The sequence below is a fragment of the Podarcis muralis genome, chromosome 2, assembly GCF_964188315.1.
Source record: "Podarcis muralis chromosome 2, rPodMur119.hap1.1, whole genome shotgun sequence".
NCBI classification, from domain to species: Eukaryota; Metazoa; Chordata; class Lepidosauria; order Squamata; family Lacertidae; genus Podarcis; species Podarcis muralis.
The window spans coordinates 53251-67864 of NC_135656.1; the positions used below are offsets into that span (position 1 = coordinate 53251).

Genomic DNA, 14614 nt, shown 5'->3' on the forward strand with positions numbered 1-14614 from the left:
CACACAAGCCAGGTCAACCCCCAGCGAGATAAGTCTCGCAAGGTGGCAGTTTTATTGCCTATGGACCTGGCATTGCACAGCACCAATGACGGAGGTGGATAATCCCTGCTCATGTCCCTTGGGATGGGGCGTAGCTTGGAAGGGGTTCGAGCATCATCGCATCTCAAAATCCTTCATAGATAATATTTACCCCCACTGCCGTACCTCCCTTGCCCTTTGACGGTGGCAATCCCAGACCCCACACTAGCCTCCCCTGTAGAGGAATGATAACATAACATCCCTGGGCCAAGTCTCCCAAATTGAAAAGGTATGATATTGAGATGAAAAATCAGCAGGACAAACATCCCCAATAGGTAAAACCCATCCAGCCACACCCCAGGTAGCGAGGGGAGCCCCACACTGGTCCACTAACTGTCAATCCCTCTCTCCCTCATAAGGTAGCCAGGCTATTAACTCTTTCTGTGCCTTTGGGAGTATTAAAGAGGCATGTGCTGTAAAATGGAGGTCACTAGCCAGCAGAGAGCCGCTTCATGTTCAGAGACTCCGTCCGTCCTATCTCACCCTTTGGGTGAGTCATTCTTGTAAGTTTTAGGAGTATTAGGCAAAGGCCCGAGTATAGCCTGGGTGCTTGGTTTCAGCAATCTATCTGCGACATGAAGTTCTTTAGAAGTTGTTGCCATGAGAGTGTCAGAGTTGCCAGGTTCATCTTCTCCATCGCTATCGCTTGGGGAAAGATCAGGGAATTGCATAGTCGTCTTTCCTCGAGATGAAGGGCTATTGGGCATATAGTGTTCCGAGCTATAATGTCCTTATGTTTTGAATTGAGATTTTATGCTCAATTGAGATTTTATGCTCTTTATGCTCAATAATCTCCTCTTCAGTTCTTCTAATTCTTCTAATTCCAAAGTCACGGGTTTCTCTTCCTCCTTCGTGCAGGTATTGTTTCTTATTGGCGTTTGCTTTGGTTCTCTGCCGGGGACTGGCTGCCTCACTGTCTCATCCTTGAAAACCCTTATCAGGTAAAGAAGGTGAGACCGCCATAAAATGTTTTTCATCTCCATAAGTCGAGATGGAAGAGCTGGCATTCTAAAAGTCATAAATAGGTGTGTGATGTTTCTTATGCTGGGCAGGAAATGGAAATTTTTCAGATCTACTTTTTGGTAATGGCAGGTCACAAGCTGAGATAAGGACGTCATAATTAACCTGCGATTCATCCACTTGTACTCATTTTGATGAATCTCAAGCATTATCTGGTTCACTTGGAGGACCTGGCAAGGCTTTATTTCATCCATGACTTGTACTGATAGTTCGCTGGCATAGTTGTGTCTAATCCTCCTTTTAGCCCTTTGGGCATTTATAGAGGGAGGGCAATTATCCAAGTATTCCTCTATATTAGTTATTTTGGTGAAAATTTCATTCAGTCTTTGAAGAACTAATTAGACCATAGTTTCTGCTGACATCATATAAATCTCTTGGTAAGGGTATATATCTGGAATCTGCTGGAAACAAGTTCCTCTATTTGTCTTGTTCTAAAGACATGGGTGGGTCAGCATTTGGGATGGGGGGGATCCCTCCTACTCCTGTTTTCTGGGTGAAATCATCTCCTTCCCTCCTTGAAAGGGGGGAGGTGTCGGATCATCTCCTTCCTTCTTAGAGTGGGGGAGGGTTCCCCCAGCAACATTACTCACAATTTGCTCTGTTTCCGAGCTAGGAATGAAGGTGTTGGCTTTCTGCCGCTTCTCTGCGTTGGAGGAATTGTGAGTCCCAATTACCGTATTTTTTGCTCTATAAGACTCACTTTTTCCCTCCTAAAAAGTAAGGGGAAATGTGTGTGCGTCTTATGGAGCGAATGCAGGCTGCGCAGCTATCCCAGAAGCCAGAACAGCAAGAGGGATTGCTTCTTTCACGCACAGCGATCCCTCCTGCTGTTCTGGCTTCTGAGATTCAGAATATTTTTTTTCTTGTTTTCCTCCTCCAAAAACTTGTGGTCTGGTGCGTCTTACAGAGTGAAAAATATGATATGCTGTTTTGGCTCTTAATGCCTCGTTTTTTCCTTCTAGCAGGCATAATTAGCAGCGGGGTGAGCTCCCGTTGCTCGGTCCCTGCTCCTGCCAACCTAGCAGTTTGAAAGCATGTCAAAGTGCAAGTAAGATAAATAGGTACTGCTCCAGCGAGAAGGTAAATGGTGTTTCAGTGCGCTGCTCTAGTTTGCCAAATGTGGCTTAGTCATGCTGGCCACATGACCCGGAAGCTGTACGCCGGCTCCCTCGGCCAATAAAGCGAGAGGAGTGCGCAATCTCAGAGTCGGCCATGACTGGACCTTTTATCAGATCAAGGCCAGGTCTTATGTTCAATGGATGAAAGCTGTGTGTTAGTTGCAAAGACTGCAGTCTACCTTCTTTAGTATTCCTTCTTACGCTAAATCGAATTGAGCCATAAAACAGTAGATAATAAAACATTAAAACAATAAACCATTAGGCTAAAAGCAAAGAAAACAAAATGACAACTAAAAATATAAACATAGGGCCAGAAGATGGCTAAAACCTAATTAAAAGCTTAATTGAAGGCAGGAGGTTCTGGCTAGGCTGCTACCTCCGTCGCCATTTTGGCTCACAAATGTTTGTTTGCTGCTGCTGCTGTTTTTATTGTTGATGTTGCTGCTGTGCACGTGTCCTAGGGGTCCTAGGAGGCCATTTTGGATGAAGGCAGAGTGACCGGAAAGAGGCGCCACCAGAGGAGAGGCAAATGAAGACATGCCACCACCGCCATATTGGTTGAGGGCAGTTGGGCCTAGCCTGGCCATTTTGTGGCACTGGTCTCCCTTGTGAGGTGGGCGCCTCATCTCTTGAGGGGTCCCAGGAGACGTTAGGGGTCCCTGTGGAGAAGGAAGGGTGGAGCCCCCCATCCCCTCAGGGAGGAGTTCCAACAGTGCCTTAGGGGCCTTGGCCTTTCTCTGGTTTGTTGTTGCTGCTGCTGCTGGTGTTATCATTATCCTCAGTATTATCCTTATTCTCCTCCTCCTTCTCTTCCTTGCAGCATTTCCCTGAGCGCTAAGCTCCTTCAGGAGCTGCCCAGGTAGACTGCCACTGGCACGGGAGGCTCCACCCGAGAGAAGAAGCGCCTAGGAGGCCAGGGTAGCCCCACAAGGTGGGCTTCTGTCCCCCTGGGCGTCTTTTGGGGTACAGGGGCCTCCGCCCTGCCAACCTTTGGCCCCCCTCACCCTGCCGGCTTGCAGATAAGGTGGGGGCGAAGGCCTGCTGGGTGCTGCTGTGAGGACGGCGCGCCTGAGGGGTGCCCTGCTGGGCTGGGGTGAGAGAGGGGGGGCTGTGAATCCCATCCCTCTCTCTATGCTTTTTATTTCTCTCTCTTCCCTCTCTCATTTCCCAAAGAAGTCCTGGGAATTATAGCTCTGAGCTTCCTTTCAGTGGGTTGGACTAGATGCCTCTTGATGCCCCTTCCATGTCTCCCATGCTCCCTATCTCTCTCACTGTTACTCTCCTTTTAATGGCACTTCCCCCTTTTTTTCCCCTAGCTGGGCCTCCATTTCTTAGCTGGGCCGCCTCCAGGAAGCCAAGTGCTGGCGCCTGCAACTTTGCCTGCGACTGCTGGGATTGCTCTGACAAGATCCATTGACACTAGTTTTGGCGTCACCAAAGGAATCAGGGAGATGTGCTTCAATTCCCCTCGCAGATAGTATTTAACCCATCACGGCATCTCTCAAAGCACCCTGGGAACTGTAGTTTCCTATGGGGGGAGAGAATATTCTGCACAACCTTTCCCAAGGGAACTCTGGGAGTTATAACTCTGAGAGGGTCTCTTTGGGAAACAGAACAAACTACAGTTCCCACGATGTTCCCCAAAGCACCATGGGAACTATTGCTTGCTCTGGGTGTTGAGGGTTGCGAATCCCTTGACAGATCTAGTTCCCAAGCCCATTTCTTTTCCTAGGGAACTCTGGGAACTGTAGCTCATGGGAGGAACATCACTTGGTGTCCTGAATTCTGGGAACTGTAGCTTGCTCAGGGCGCCTGATTCCTTCTCCTTCTAGGCTACCGGAATGGGCTGGAACCGCCAAGTGTCACCTTGGCCTGCGACTTTGAAGGCACCGCCTGCAGCTGGGAGGACGTCAGCATGTCTGGGTACTGGTGGTGCCCAGGGTGGGGCAGAGGCTGGGTGTGCGGCCCCGACTCCCCCTTCAACCACATTCTGGGCACCGACCAGGGTAAACTTGCTTCATTTGAAAGGCAGAGAAGCATTGCTTAGCAGTTAGAGCACCCCTTTGACCTGGCACCCCCCAACCAGGCTGGTACATGAGCACCTCGGAGCAGCGAACCAAGCCGCCTGACTCCGCTCCCTGACCATGAGTGACGCAGCCACAGCCTGTGAACTCCGCACCTGGTACAGTATGGCTGAGAAAGGTAAGCTTGGGGCACTGGTCGGAAAACCAACAGGAGCAGAGCCATGTACTTGGCCTTTTTCCCTGTGTGGAGGAAATGCCACCAGGCACAGTTGTCGTAATTCCGTACATTTCTAAGCTGCAGGACATATTGTGGTGCTATCATATAATTATTATTTATTGATTTCCAGACCACTGACCCGCCTGGTAGGGCCAGCATAATGAAATACCATTCTTATCATGAAATTTACTGATGCCCTGCTTCCCGTCCCCCTTTGGGATTCCTGGCAGCTGACTGATAAAAATGAGAGCAGTTGAGATGAGATGTCATTCTGCAATTCTCGCAGGGGTCAGGCTAGATGACCCCCGGGTCCCATCTCCTCTGTTTATATAACTATGGTTCCCACCTGCAGGGGCCAGGCTAGATGACGCCTGGTTCCTCACCCCTCCGCCCTTCCTGTGCAGGACTCAACGGAAGCTTCCCTGTGGAGCTGAGCCACGGCAACCACATTGTCCCCTGTGGCGAAGCCCTGCCTCATCCTCAGGCACCTGGCGCCCCCTGCTGGCCTACACCGGAAGAGTCCACAGTGCTTTCCAGTTAGGTCTTGGGCTCCTCGCCCTCCCCGGCCGGCTCCTTATCTGGAGCATGTCAAGAGCGCAGGTGACCTTCTCCTCGGTGGCGAGTGTGGCACTGGACAACGTGTAGTTCATGAACTGTGGCCCCCAAAGTAAAGCTTTATTTTCCGCCTCCCCAAAACCTGACCAACCAGATAGATTGCTTGGAGGCAACTCATTAACCGTCCCAACATTTCCAAGTCCCTGGAGCTGCACCCCAGGCAAGCCATGCCTGCCAAGCAGCTGCGTGGCCCCTGCCCGCACCGAGGACTGTGGCGACAGTGGAGATGAACGGGGTTGCGGTGACCGGTCAAGGGGGCATTCGAGGCCAGGGGAACATTGGCACCACCGGAAGGGAGGGGGTTACCAGGAAACCTCCCAACCAGGCCAAAACATTTGAGGAGGGTGCAAAGTATGCTGGCTGAAATGGGGCTTACCCTGGGGAAAATCCTGAGCGGAAGTTGCAAGTTGGTGGCCACCACTGCCTCTTGTGGCAGGGAGTTCCATAATGTGCGCTTTGTAAAGAAGTACTTCCTTTCTTTGATGTGTCCTGAATCTTCCAGCGTCCAGCTCCATGAGTTCTACCATTATGAGAGGGAGAAAAACTTTCCTCCATCCACATTCTCCAGGCCATGTCTCATTGGCCTGGAGAAATCACATCTTTGCACAATTTAATGCACAAACAGTCAAAGAACAAATAGGAAATAGGAACAAATAGGAAAACTCCCCTGCGTTTGCTAAATAACCACATCCCTCATTTGTGTTGCTGGGATAAATTTATTTAACACTCTGACGAGCTCACCTGCCAAAACACAGGAGAATATCAACAATCCAGGACAGAAAATTTTACCCATAGTGTTTTGTTTTTCCAGAATCAGCTAAAACAGAAGGGAGAGGTCACCCGTTAACCTGTAAGGGAGCAAATATTCCTTTGAGAAGTTTCTCCCGAAATGGAAGGCACATGAGACTCTGTAATTCTCTTCTTTGGGAGGTGGGTGTCGTGCAAAGTGGCCTTGGGGAGCTGGATGCGAAGGAGGCACGTCCCAGGCCTTTGAACTGTAACAAGGACAACCTGGGAGGATCTCTCACCTACTGTGCCTGCACCTCCTCACTCTCTCAATCGCTCTGCTCCCAGCCGAGAACAAAGACCAACCTCTCTTGTGGGGTTAATGTTACATATGGTGTTCCCATTATTTAGGGACTGGTGATTCGCTTCATCATTAGGGTCCAGACTGAGGTTCCCAGGGTGGCACGTGGACTCCATGGCACCCTCTTAGCACTCACCAAGGCCCCCTCTTAAAAAAGTTTCCCCAAAATCTGTTAGTTTTTACAGTGCTACAAGACCATTTGTTTTGGCAGTTGAGGGATTATTTATTTATTTATTTATATTGCCCTTTATTTTACATCACTGTAAATTATTAAATAATAAAAAATAGTGTTTGTTATTTAAATCAATCCATATAGCTCATTGGGCAGAGCACAAGACTCTTAATCTCAGGGCCATCCTTTGAGCCCCATGTTCCCAGAGTTCCCTGGCAAGAAGGGAACCCTACCCCTAACAAAATCCTAACCCTAACCCAGGGGTTGGCAAGGCCATGGGCCAGATCACTCCCACAGAAATCGCATCTGTGTGTGTCAGGGTTGCTTCAAGATCCTAGCTCACAGAGGATCACGCTAGCCAACGGTCATTAAGTAAAAGTCTTTATTGAGTTACAGTTTCCATTCTCAAGCTGCTGCGTGCAACCCTACGTCTAGTAGCTAGATCGGCGAAGCTCCGTCTGAATCTCCGCCCCTCGTACACCAACTTAATATCCTAGCCCTGCTCCACCTTTTCCGCCTGACTGTTCTTCTCTGGGTCCCTCTGCCCCCCTGGGTCTCTTCCTTCCGGGATTCTTCGGACGCTGACCCCCCGGACTCTCCTGTCTCCTTGCGCCGGGCTTTAGGACCCGGCTCTCTTTCCGGGCTGCCTACTGCGCTTCCTTCCTGTGCATTTGAACTTGGCGCGCGCGCGCAACCTTCCACCTTCCGTCTAACCGTTTCTTCGCTCCCAGATGGAGGTGTGGCCACCCCTGACTCGTGCCCTCCCTCCTGCTGTGAGCTGCCAGCGCTTGCCCCCTGGCTCTTTTCCTCTTCCCTGTTCTCTGGCGGTGACGCTGGACCCGATCTCCAACTGCTCTCCTCTGATTCCCCTCTGGCTCTATCTCCCTGGGGTGCCCCCCTAAACTCCCCCCTTGCCTTGGCCACTGGTGCTCCTTTCTGTGAATCCTCCGACTCACTGGAGAGACTCGGAGATCTCGGGTCGTCGTCATCGCTCATCCTTTCTTCTGCCTCCTCCCCTTCGCTCTCTGTTTCCTTCCTTGCCCTTGCCTCTGCTCCTGAACCCCTGACATCCATCCCCCCCTCGAAGCCCCCCACTCCCCCTTCCCCTCCTTCCGGTGCTGGAGCTGGGTGCTGCTGCGTCAAGGAGACGAATGTCGGGTACCGTTCGGTTCCCGTAGCGGGCCTCCCTCCGAAGTCTTCCGGTTCTTCCTCCCTTCTCTCGTCGACGACGGTCACCTCTGCTTCCATCTCTGTGCCGCCGTGCTCGAAACCTGGATCGTCCCCGAAAATGTCCATGTCCGTCTCTCCCTCGCTTCCTCCAGGCGGCGTTGCTCGGCCTGGACCTTCTTGCCACTTCCTGCGCCACTGTTCCTCTGGTTTGTCGTCCCACCAATACGAGGGTTCTGAGGCAGATCCCGAGGGCGACCCCTCCGGGGAACGGACGTCTCGTATCGGGTCCTCGTCCGAGTCGAACCCCCGGAACGTGCTGCCCGAAAGCGTGGGTGTCAGGGTTGCTTCAAGATCCTAGCTCACAGAGGATCACGCTAGCCAACGGTCATTAAGTAAAAGTCTTTATTGAGTTACAGTTTCCATTCTCAAGCTGCTGCGTGCAACCCTACGTCTAGTAGCTAGATCGGCGAAGCTCCGTCTGAATCTCCGCCCCTCGTACACCAACTTAATATCCTAGCCCTGCTCCACCTTTTCCGCCTGACTGTTCTTCTCTGGGTCCCTCTGCCCCCCTGGGTCTCTTCCTTCCGGGATTCTTCGGACGCTGACCCCCCGGACTCTCCTGTCTCCTTGCGCCGGGCTTTAGGACCCGGCTCTCTTTCCGGGCTGCCTACTGCGCCTCCTTCCTGTGCATTTGAACTTGGCGCGCGCGCCCAACCTTCCACCTTCCGTCTAACCGTTTCTTCGCTCCCAGATGGAGGTGTGGCCACCCCTGACTCGTGCCCTCCCTCCTGCTGTGAGCTGCCAGCGCTTGCCCCCTGGCTCCTTTCCTCTTCCCTGCTCTCTGGCGGTGACGCTGGACCCGATCTCCAACTGCTCTCCTCTGATTCCCCTCTGGCTCTATCTCCCTGGGGTGCCCCCCTAAACTCCCCCCTTGCCTTGGCCACTGGTGCTCCTTTCTGTGAATCCTCCGACTCACTGGAGAGACTCGGAGATCTCGGGTCGTCGTCATCGCTCATCCTTTCTTCTGCCTCCTCCCCTTCGCTCTCTGTTTCCTCCCTTGCCCTTGCCTCTGCTCCTGAACCCCTGACATCCATCCCCCCCTCGAAGCCCCCCACTCCCCCTTCCCCTCCTTCCGGTGCTGGAGCTGGGTGCTGCTGCGTCAAGGAGACGAATGTCGGGTACCGTTCGGTTCCCGTAGCGGGCCTCCCTCCGAAGTCTTCCGGTTCTTCCTCCCTTCTCTCGTCGACGACGGTCACCTCTGCTTCCATCTCTGTGCCGCCGTGCTCGAAACCTGGATCGTCCCCGAAAATGTCCATGTCCGTCTCTCCCTCGCTTCCTCCAGGCGGCGTTGCTCGGCCTGGACCTTCTTGCCACTTCCTGCGCCACTGTTCCTCTGGTTTGTCGTCCCACCAATACGAGGGTTCTGAGGCAGATCCCGAGGGCGACCCCTCCGGGGAACGGACGTCTCGTATCGGGTCCTCGTCAGAGTCGAACCCCCGGAACGTGCTGCCCGAAAGCGTGGGTGTGAAAAGCCAGTCGTCGAAAAAGTCTGCTGGCATCGGTCTATGTGGGAAGAGGGCATGAAACTCGTCTTTGAGCAGAGGTTCGTCCAAGGCGTAGTCCGGCACCCAACTGTTCGCACTGGCCGGGGTGCCCTCCCTGGCGAGAAAGTATTCTACCCCTTCTTCCCCCCATCTGGAATCCAAAATCTCTGTGACTTCGTTGATGCGCTCCTTCTGTGCCACTCCTGCGTGCCCTGTTCTGTCTCTGGCCGGACTCTGCGCCGTTCCGGGTTCCTGAAACCTGTGCGGTGCCTTGTAGGGAGTGAGCACCGATCTGTGGAATACCGGATGCATTCTGGAACCCTCCGGAAGTGCCAGCCTGAAGGCCACCGGGTTGACCTGCTCTTCGACTTGATAGGGCCCCAGTTGCTTATGCCCTAGTTTCTTCTTGGCCAACGACCTGGCCGGCACTGCGTGGGCTGCTAACCAGACCCAGTCCCCCACGCGTAGCTCTTCGCCAACCCTTCTGCGTTTGTCCGCTTGTACCTTGTATGCGTGCTTGGCCAGCTCCAGGTGGCGCCTCAGCTGATCGTGGACTTCCTGCAGTTCCGACGCGAACGCATCTGCCGTCTGCGGCTCCCCTTCCCCCAGCCTTTCCAGTCCCGGGAAGGTTCTGGGGTGCCTCCCGTTGTTGGCGAAGAACGGTGTGACCCCCGTGGACACGTGCTTCGTGTTGTTGTAAGCGAACTCGGCGAGCGGCAGGTAATCCACCCACGTCGCAGGCTGTTGATTTGCATAGCACCTCAAGTACTGCTGCATGATGGCATTGACCCGCTCTGCTTGCCCGTTGGTTTGCGGGTGTCTCGCCGACGCCAGGTTGATCTTGACGTTCAGGAAGCCCATCAGCCGCTGCCAGAAATTTGAGATGAACTGCCGCCCCCGGTCGGACAGAATAGACCGTGGCAGACCGTGAACCTTGAACACGTGGTCTATGAACAGTTTGGCGGTTTGTTCCGCCGTGGCCACCTTCGCACACGGAATGAAATGTGCCATCTTGGAGAACAAGTCCACCACCACCAGCACTGCCGTCTTGCCCCTCGAGCTGGGCAGATCCGTGACAAAGTCCAGGGCCACCCTCTCCCAAGGTTCGGCCGGAGTTTGCAGCGGTTCCAACAGTCCGGCCGGCGGTCTAAGCACTGGCTTCGCCCTCTGGCAGGTGTCACACCTCGCCACGTAGTCCGCGACCTCCCTTCTCATTCCAGGCCACCAGAAATCCCTGGCTACTAGTTCCACCGTCTTCTCCTTGCCGAAGTGCCCTGCAGTGGGCGCGTCGTGCAGCTGCTGCAGCACCTTGGCGCGAAGTTCGTCTCCCGGCACGTAGATGGCCCCTTTACGGATGAGCAATCCATCTCTTAGCTGGAAACCGTCGGCCGCTGCTTTGCCCCTTTGCACCTCTGAGATCTTTGCTTGCGCGAAGGAGTCCCCTTGCAACGCTCGTCGCACCGCCTCCAGATCCACGGTTGCCGCGGCGCACGCCCACACTGTTGGTGCGAAGATGTGCATGGCGGCCGCTGGCGTTGCTTCCTCCAGATACTGTGGCTTGCGGGAGAGAGCGTCCGCCATGATGTTGGTGTCCCCCGGGACATACTCTATTCGGAAGTCGAAGTTCGCAAAGAACTCAGCCCAACGTATCTGCCTTTGGTTCAGGAACTGTGCCGTGCGCCAGTGCTCTAGGTTCTTGTGGTCCGTGCAAACTTGCACCGTGTGCTTGGCGCCGATCAGAAAGTGCCTCCACGCCTTGAACGCTGCATGAATGGCCAGCAACTCCCTGTCCCATATGGTGTAGTTCTGCTCGGACTTGCTGAGCTTCCTGGAGTAAAACGCTCCCGGTCGCCACACCCCCTGCGGGTCTTTCTGCAGCAGGACCGCCCCCACGGCTCTGTCCGAGGCGTCAGTCTCCACCCTCATCGGCTTGCTGGGGTTGACATGAAGCAGCTGCTCTTCCGACGCGAAGAGACGCTTGAGTGCCTGAAAGGACTGTTCCGCCTGCTCTGTCCAAATGAACTTCTTTTTCTTGGAGCTAAGCGTGTCAGTGATGGCCGCCGTCTGCATAGCGAAGCCCTTGATAAACTTGCGATAGAAGTTCGCAAAGCCGACAAACCGTTGGACCTCCTTCCGGTTGCGCGGGCTCTTCCAATCCAACACCGCTCGAACCTTGGCGCTGTCCATGGCGAGCCCCTTGTCAGACAGCTTGTAGCCCAGAAAATCCACCTCCGTCACGTCAAATTGGCACTTCTCCAGCTTGGCGTAGAGCCTATGGTGCTTCAGCCTGTTCAGTACTTCCTTGACGTGTTTGTCATGCTCCTGTTGCGACTCCGAAAAGATCAGGATGTCATCTAAGAAACAGACGCACGTCTTGTAGAGAAGTCCCGCCAACACGTGATGCATGAATGCTTGAAAAACGTGGGAGCCATTTTGCAATCCAAAAGGCATAACTCTATATTCGTAGGTCCCCAGTGGCGTGAACATGGCTGTTTTCCACTCGTCTCCCTCCCGCATGCGAATGAGGTTGTACGCACCTCGCAGATCCAATTTGGTGAACACTCTGCCCTTCCGCACCTTTGCGAGGAGGTCGTCAATTCGGGGCATGGGGAAGTCCGACGGCTTAGTCACACTGTTCAAGATCCTGTAATCCACTACGAGCCTCTTTTGGGGCGTATCCCGCTTCTTAACGAAGAACACCGGGCTGCCTCCCACCGCCTTGGACTCTCGGATGAAACCGCGCTCCAAATTATGATCTATGAACTCCTTGAGTTCTTGCAGCTCGTCCTCTGACATGGAATACAGTCTCCCCTTAGGCAGCGCCGCCCCTGGCAGCAGGTCAATCTTGCAGTCATATGGCCTGTGAGGGGGTAGCCTGTCTGCCTCCTTCTCGCAGAAAACTTCCAAAAATTCTGCGTACTTGTGGGGAATCGCTTGCAGCGTGCCTAGCAGTAGCTGTGACTCCTCTTCCTCTCCTTCCTGCGCACGATGCAGTGTTCAGCACAAAAGGAAGAGCCGAAGGTCAGCTGCCTCTGGTACCAAGCCAGCGTTGGGCTGTGTTTGTCCAGCCAACTCATGCCCAACACAATGGGCGTGTCCGACAATTGAGTGACGTTGAAGCTGATGACTTCTTGGTGATTCCCAAGTCGCATCACCATCGGTGGCGTCTGCTGCACCACTTGCCCTCCTAGCAGCTCCCTGCCATCCACCGTGACCACCTGCAGGGGCAGTGTGGCCGGCAGCAACTGTATAGCATGCTGGTTGACAAAGTCCTGCCCCATAAAGTCCGCATTGCTGCCTGAGTCAATGGTGATTGGCACGTCCATGGTGATGCCATTGGGCAGCTGGAGCGACGCGGTGAGCCTCACCACTGGTTTGGGCGGGAGGGGGTTCACGGGCTGTAAAATCTCTGGGGACTGCATCATTAATACGTCTGGCTGGGCCCCAGTGCCTCTTCCTCCAGCCAGACAGCGTCGTTTCCCTGCTGTGGTTCTCCTTGCTGCGTTGCTGCAGTCGCCATTGCTGAGGCTGCAGTGAGCTTGTGGAGCCTCTGGGGACACTCTTTCGCCATATGCCCTGGCTCCTCACAGACGTAACACTTCCTGTTCCCTCTAGGAGGCTTCGCTTTCACTGCTGCTGGTGCTAGGGCTCTGGTTGCTGACTGAGCCCTGGCACCTCCAACCTCCATCGGTTCAGCTCCTCCCCCTGGCGGAGGCGTGGATTGCGTACGTGCTGCTTCTCTGGGAAAGAAGGAGGAGCCCCTGGCTGGTTCGCGCCCTCCACGCCCTTCGTCCCTGCTCCACGGACGTCCTTCCAGCCGTACCCCCACTGCCAGCGCCCTCTGCACGACCTCCTGGGTGGTCCGGGGTCTCTCCCCCCTCGCAATCTCATCTTTTACAGAGCTGTTTAGTCCCTCCCAGAAAAGGTCTCTTACAGGGGTCGCATCTCTGTCCCATTCTAGGGCACTGGCCAAGGCGAAAAAGCGGGCATGGTACTGCCGTACGCTGGCCCTTCCCTGCTTCAGTCCATGAATCTGTTGCCGAGCAAGATCCACGTCAATGCTTGATAAAAAACACGCATCCATCGCTTTAATAAAGGCATTCGCATTTTGGAGCGCCGGATCGTTATCCCTCCATAAATTGCGCAGCCATGCTCTGGCATCCCCATGCAAATAAGACATGATGAACCCCACTTTCTCTTGCTCATCTCTAAAATCTTTACTCAGCAGTTGCAGTGCACACAGTACGTCTGCTTTAAAATTGGGATACTGTTGCAGGTTCCCATCGAAGTGAGAGACCAGACCGCCTGTGCGTCTCCCCAACCCAATCCCCTCTGGTTTGGGTGTCTGTTGCCCTTGCTTCGTAAGCACTTCCAACCTGACCTGGAGATCCCTGTAGGCGGCAGCTGCGTCCTCCTCTCTCTTCCTGGATGCGAGAGCCTCGGCATTCAGCTGTGACACTGCTTCTCTGAGTTCCGCTATCTGCTGTTCAGCCGTCATGTCGGCTGCCGTTCGTGAGCTCACTAGTAGGCACCTGCTTCTCTCCTCTCCTCGAGGCTGTAGATGCCCACAATACAAGAGACGGAGCTTACTGTCAGGGTTGCTTCAAGATCCTAGCTCACAGAGGATCACGCTAGCCAACGGTCATTAAGTAAAAGTCTTTATTGAGTTACAGTTTCCATTCTCAAGCTGCTGCGTGCAACCCTACGTCTAGTAGCTAGATCGGCGAAGCTCCGTCTGAATCTCCGCCCCTCGTACACCAACTTAATATCCTAGCCCTGCTCCACCTTTTCCGCCTGACTGTTCTTCTCTGGGTCCCTCTGCCCCCCTGGGTCTCTTCCTTCCGGGATTCTTCGGACGCTGACCCCCCGGACTCTCCTGTCTCCTTGCGCCGGGCTTTAGGACCCGGCTCTCTTTCCGGGCTGCCTACTGCGCCTCCTTCCTGTGCATTTGAACTTGGCGCGCGCGCCCAACCTTCCACCTTCCGTCTAACCGTTTCTTCGCTCCCAGATGGAGGTGTGGCCACCCCTGACTCGTGCCCTCCCTCCTGCTGTGAGCTGCCAGCGCTTGCCCCCTGGCTCCTTTCCTCTTCCCTGCTCTCTGGCGGTGACGCTGGACCCGATCTCCAACTGCTCTCCTCTGATTCCCCTCTGGCTCTATCTCCCTGGGGTGCCCCCCTAAACTCCCCCCTTGCCTTGGCCACTGGTGCTCCTTTCTGTGAATCCTCCGACTCACTGGAGAGACTCGGAGATCTCGGGTCGTCGTCATCGCTCATCCTTTCTTCTGCCTCCTCCCCTTCGCTCTCTGTTTCCTCCCTTGCCCTTGCCTCTGCTCCTGAACCCCTGACAGTGGGTGTGAAAAGCCAGTCGTCGAAAAAGTCTGCTGGCATCGGTCTATGTGGGAAGAGGGCATGAAACTCGTCTTTGAGCAGAGGTTCGTCCAAGGCGTAGTCCGGCACCCAACTGTTCGCACTGGCCGGGGTGCCCTCCCTGGCGAGAAAGTATTCTACCCCTTCTTCCCCCCATCTGGAATCCAAAATCTCTGTGACTTCGTTGATGCGCTCCTTCTGTG

General features: G+C 54.3%; 1 long non-coding RNA gene across 5 annotated transcripts in view; it reads left to right on the forward strand.

The window, feature by feature from the left end:
• The window catches only part of LOC114589733 (uncharacterized), a 66086-nt gene that overhangs the window by 19608 nt on the left and 31864 nt on the right, over positions 1–14614 (forward strand). For 2 of the 5 annotated variants that reach the window (XR_013391715.1, XR_013391719.1), the window contains exon 3: positions 937–4418. This is a non-coding gene — a long non-coding RNA (uncharacterized LOC114589733). Of the gene's footprint in view, positions 1–936; positions 6463–14614 lie in introns of those variants that run through there. The other 3 variants (XR_013391717.1, XR_013391718.1, XR_013391716.1) reach the window with 3 other exon arrangements.